Source organism: Dryas octopetala, chromosome 7 (genome assembly GCF_963921425.1).
Source record: "Dryas octopetala chromosome 7, drDryOcto1.1, whole genome shotgun sequence".
NCBI classification, from domain to species: domain Eukaryota; kingdom Viridiplantae; phylum Streptophyta; class Magnoliopsida; order Rosales; family Rosaceae; genus Dryas; species Dryas octopetala.
The window spans coordinates 14,255,209-14,261,282 of NC_141372.1; the positions used below are offsets into that span (position 1 = coordinate 14,255,209).

General features: G+C 35.4%; 1 pseudogene; it reads left to right on the forward strand.

Moving 5' to 3' along the window:
- The first annotated feature begins 275 nt into the window (after positions 1-275).
- Positions 276-1,581, forward strand: LOC147279923 (UPF0481 protein At3g47200-like; annotated as a pseudogene).
- Positions 1,582-6,074: the final 4,493 nt, after the last annotated feature.

Sequence of the window (6,074 nt, forward strand, 5' to 3'; positions counted from 1 at the left end):
AGTGGTCTAATTTTCTTCTTTCTTTTAATGGAAGATTGGTTTGTCTCTGTGTGCTTTGATCGGAAGCATATATATATAAGATCTAAAAGAAATATAGTAGAGTTTTTGATTTGGCATTTTGTGATATATGTTTTTATTTTAAAATTTTTGGAAGTTTAATTATGAAATAATTAATATTTGATGATTGTGGTTCTATTAATCTGTAATCATCATCATTATCATCGTCATCTATTACAATAATCACAATTAATAACCACACATGCATGAACAGGAAGATGGAGAACCCGGACATTCCATTAGAAATTTCAATGAGCAAGGAGCTAGAGAGCTTGTCTCCCGTGTCCTCTTTGCGTTGTATCTACAGAGTTCCTCCACAACTACGATGTGTACGTGAAAATGCATACACACCTCGGGCAGTCTCAATAGGCCCGCTTCATCATGGCAAGAAAGAATTAAAAGTCATGGAAGAACACAAAAAGAGGTACCTACGAAATTTTACACTTCGGACTGACGTAAGCTTGAAGGATTATATAGTGAAAATAAAAAATCAAGAAGCAAAATTGCGCAGTTGTTATACAGAAACCATTGAGTTTACAAGTGATGAATTTGTAAGAATCATTCTGGTGGATGCTGCCTTCACCGTTGAATTCTTATTGAGGTGCTCGTACGAGGATTTTCAAAACGAAAATGATTGCATATTTGGAAGACCAAATATGAAATTTGATCTAAGCCCTGACATGCTGTTGCTTGAAAATCAGTTGCCATTCTTCATTCTTGAGGATCTTCTTAACTCTAATTCTGAGAGACTTTCAATACTTCGTCTTTCTTACCATTTCTTGAAAATTTCGAATGTAATTAGGGATATCCGGGGAACGGAAGACAATTTTCAGAGAATATGTTCTTCTGGAGTAAAAGTAGAGCATCTTGTTGATCTTTCAAGAATGTTATATGCAGCATCATTATGGAAATCACCAGCTATCCAGCCATTCGAAGTTGTAAACACAGCCAGCGTGACAGAGCTACATCGAGCAGGAGTTAAGTTTAAGGTGATGTCAAATGAAAGCTTATTAAACATACATTTCAATGATGGGATTCTGGAAATCCCAAAATGGCTAATAGATGATTCAACAGAGTCTATAATGAGAAATATGGTTGCCTTCGAACAATGCCATGGGCGGTACAGGGATAATTACTTAAGTGATTATCTTATCCTTATGAATCAGTTTGTGAACACCCCAAAAGATGTGGAGTTGCTTGTTAAGTGTGGCAGTGTTCAAAATATGCTAGGTGACAGTAGTGAGGCGTCTACTATGATTAACAGCTTTTGCAATGGGGTTGTTTATTCCGCTAACTTCCATTATAGTACTATTTGTGAAGACCTGAACAAGTACAGCAGTTCAACGTGGCACAAATGGAGGGCAAATTTGAGACAAATTGTTTCAACACACCCTGGGCAACTATCTCTGTCATTGCAGCTGGTTTTCTGGTCATTCTCACTCTCATACAAACAGTATGCTCCATCATCTCTGTCAGTACTTAATTAATCATCAACCAAAGGAAGTTTGTCTTTCTTCGTATGCGCCATCCATCATGCATTTTCCATCACCTTGGAGGTAAAAGTAGGATACTCTGCAGGTTTCCTTAAAAGTGAGTGTACGAGAGATTTAATTGGGTTAATTTCAGTTCAGTATCTGAAGTTTGCTTCAAATTTTAATTTAGTACCTCATGTTTAAAATTTTGCAATGTCATACCTAATTTTTCCAATTTGTTGCAATGTCATATATTCGTCAGTATAACTGTTAAGCGATTTGTTAAATGCTAATATATATGGCACTTACGTGACACTCTCACAATGCTGATTGGATGCCACGTTTAAAATCTAAAAATTGAAAAATAATTACATGGCATGACGTGCCATGTTTCTAGATTTTTTAATTATTTTTATGCCACGTGGCATGACTTGGCCTGTTATCAGACCATGTGGCATCCAGTCATCATTGTGGGAGTGTCACATAAGTGTCACATTAGTTTTGACACAAATTTTCAATGGGGCCCATTTCATATAGGATTTCAACGATCCGAACCTTCTATTTTTAATGTCTCAATTAAAAGATCATCCTTGTAAAAAATTAGGTATATTGGAAATCATTTACCTACAAAGATGAAATGGTCAACATTTCATGTGTTTATTTTGTTGACCAATATTGACCATTGATTTTTGAAGGTAAATAGTTTTCGATTTACCTAATTTTTTGCAAGCATGATCTTTTAATGGAGACCAACAAAATAAACGATGTGGATCGTTAAAACTCTATATAAAATGGGCTCCATTAAAAACTTATGTAAAAAATTGTGTTAAAAATATAGTGTCACGGATCCGCTCCCATTATATATAGACCGGCAATATTAATATCTGAGCCCATGTGAACGGGAGTGAGCCCAGAACTTGGACGTGCGCCCCCCAAACATTGTTAGTTGACCTCAAATCTAAACAACTTGTTTCTTCTTTAATTTATTTGGGGGTAAATAGAGCAACTTGTTCTTAAATTGATGATATATATAGCTCATGATCATTCATCATCGTGCTATTATTAAGGATTATAAAAAATCTAATCTCACTATAATGGATTATTAATTCAAAGTGGCGAAAGACCCGCGTAGTCAGTATATAAAATTAAAAGCGATTTGTTCGTACACAACATTGTGCTATTAATAAGAAAAAATTTCTACTGGTTTTCTAATGACATTACTGGAAAGTACGTTATGTAACTTGGACTTTTCTTAATTAGTGATGAGCTCAAGCATTTGCTTAGCACTTGACATAAGAGTTTCCAAAGCTGGAAATTGCATTTTTAAGATGATTATTATTAGTTAAGGCAAAATTTTAGCAAAATAACTTTAAATATGCACCCTGTTTCACACTTGAAGATTTCGATTTCATTTTGTCCTAATGAAGAACTATAATTTATTGTCAATTGATTTTGGGATAGATGCTTAAATTCTTTTAATTAATTGATCTTTCTTTTAAAGAAACTTGTTCCTTTTTTTGGGTGTAAATAAAGCAACTTATTCCGAAATATGATATAGCTCATGATCAGTGTGCTATTACTAATGGAAATTTCAAAATCTAGTCTAAGCTGTAATTAATGGATTATTAATTTAATTTAAACTAGCGAAAGACACACATCGTGAACATATAAAATTGAAAGCAAGGAACCCCAGGGATTTTCGACAGGAGTTGTTGTTATATATCAGAGCCCTATGAAGTCAACAAAAAAAAAAAAAAAAACTCGATCACCCGTTGACTTCTAAAGCAACTTGTTATGTTTAAGTTTATTATGTTTCATTATAGTTAGAAATTGGAATTGAGCAAAGGTTGTATGGGAGTGGTCTAATTTTCTTCTTTCTTTTAATGGAAGATTGGTTTGTCTCTGTGTGCTTTGATCGGAAGCATATATAAGCTAGATCTAAAAGAGGATAACATCTAGTATCTGCTGTCATATATTATACAAGAATTTGTAGTTTTATTAGAAGCTGCAATAATGTAGAATTAACTAAACTGTACCCATCCATGTTCAGCTTCATTGGACAGTCTGGACCCCTTTTATTTTTGGCAAGTAAGATATATGTTGCGGTAAAAAGCCCAAGTGGCACTTACATGAAGCCAAAGGCAACAACCCGTCCAAAAAAAAAAAAAAAAAAGACTAAAAACTTGTAATAATTCATCCAAGATTTTGAAAATGGAAAGTGTGGAAAAATCTGGGGGGAAAATAAAGAAAGAAATATAGTAAAGTTTTTGATTTGACATTTTGTGATATTTTTATTTTTAAATTTTTATCTTAGAATTTTAATTATGAAATAAAGAGAAGGATCTGTGACATCATATTTTTGATATAAGTTTTCAATAGGGCACACTCTATATAGGATTTCAATGATCCGAATCGTCTATTTTCTAAAAAAAATTTATGTAATAACCCTTTTAAATACCCCTTCAACTTTTTTGACTCTCTAGCCCCTTTTAACTTAAAAAATATTCATAATACCTTTCATATAAAACCTTTTTTTTTTTTTTCTTTTTCTTCCCAACCAACCACTGCCTCTCCCTCCCTCCCTCCCTCCCTACCTAGCCAACCACTGCACCCCTCGCCGTCGGCGCCCCCATCCCCCACCGCTGTAGTAAACTCAGCAGATGTAGCAACAAATCCAGCAAAATCCAATGAAAAAAAATACTCACGTCGACCTGCAAAACCCAAAAAAAAAACCCTCTCGCCTCCCCCCTTGTCGCTCATCAAACCCACAAAAAAAAAAAAAAACTCATAAAATGGTTGATTTTTTGAGAGATCAGACCCATAAAAACCGAGCAATGGAGAAGAAGAAGATGCAAAATTTTCAGATATGTTCGACACATGGTCGAATTTGTGGTTGCCATATGGCCACATAGCGACCACAAATTACTATTTTTTTCTGTATCAATTGACAAAAGAGGGAAGAACTAAACAAAGGATTGTGACTAGATTGTATAGGAGTTTGATGTCAACTAATGAAAGTGTGTAGAGATTGAAAATTGAGTGAGAAAGAGAGAGGAGTGAGATAAAGAGAGAGCTAGAGTACGTAACTAGCAGAAGACGAAGCGATTAGTTAATAAACAAAAAAAATTTCCTGTAGTAATATATTTTTTTATACTTTTAAATTTTATTATATATTATAATATTAAATATATAAGTGGGCCCAAAATTTTTGGGGCCCCTCTCAAGGTGGGGTCCTGAGCGAGCGCTCAGCTCGCTCCCCCTCAGATCCGGCCCAGCTGAGAGGCTCGAGATATTATATATTTATTAGAGTCCATTAATTATAAGCTACTAACAAAGCAAAATATTAATCAAAAACACTCAATTCATTTTTATTAACTTGCAGACACTTTTCACTAACCCAAAACATAACATGCAGACACCTTCCAAAATACCAACATCAACGCATCACAACCAAACCAACTACACAAATAGCCCAAAACTGATCTCCTTCTTTTCTTGGCCAAATCGATCTCTTTCTTCAACTTTACCAAACCGACAACTGTTCAACTTCACTCTTAAGCATCTTTCTGCAACTGCCATAGCAACAACGAATAAAAGAGGTTCAATTCTATAGTTCCATCTATTGTAACTGCAACTGCAAGTCTGCAACTCCAATAAACTGCAGTTTCACTTGTAATTAGTAACTGCAATTGCAAGTCTGCAACTCCAATAAACTGCAGTTTCACTTGCAGTTAGTAACTGTGCAAGTTTGCAACTCCAATAAACTGCAGTTTAAGTTCACTTGCATTTTTAGAAACTGCAGTTTCACTTGCAGTTAGTTATTGCAACTCCAATAAACTGCAGTTTCAGTTCACTTGCAGTTCTAGAAATTGCAGTTTCACATTTTTACTTGCAGTTTCAGAAATTGAGCTTAAAAAAAAATACATCAAGATCATGCTATTGATAATAAATCAACGTAGGAGTCTACCTCGAGCTGTGATCATGCCCAATCTCCATCCAACCGCAGATCCCTTGCCCATAAGCTCTCGGAGGTGGAGAGCCAGGGCAACCAGGTTCGGGCTCCCAAAGATGCCTGCACGGCCAAGCCAGAAATTGACGCTGCCATTGAAACGCGATGAAGCTCCAAAAGGAGAAGATCGAATGAACCTCACCATCTGTTGGATCTGCTTGCAGCTAGACATCATAGGCCGAGGAAGGGAGAGGGAAGAGAGAGGAAGGGGATGAGACCCACATTGCCAGCTACTCTCACCGGACGGCAAGAGTCCGATCTTCAGAGACATCGCAGGAAGAGAGAGAACAGAGGAAAGAGAAGAGAGAGACTCGAGGAGAAAGAGAGAAGAAAGAGAAATACCAAAAATAAGAAATAAATGGTAATTGCAGCCCACTCAGGTGGAGTTAACGGAATAACACGCAGTCAAACTAACCTGATTGTTAATAAAATTAACCTGATTGTTATATATTAATAATTATGGTATTAGAAGTTAAAAGCCATAACAAAGATGTTGTATAGAGTAATTATTTCTATTTATTATTATGCAATACTAT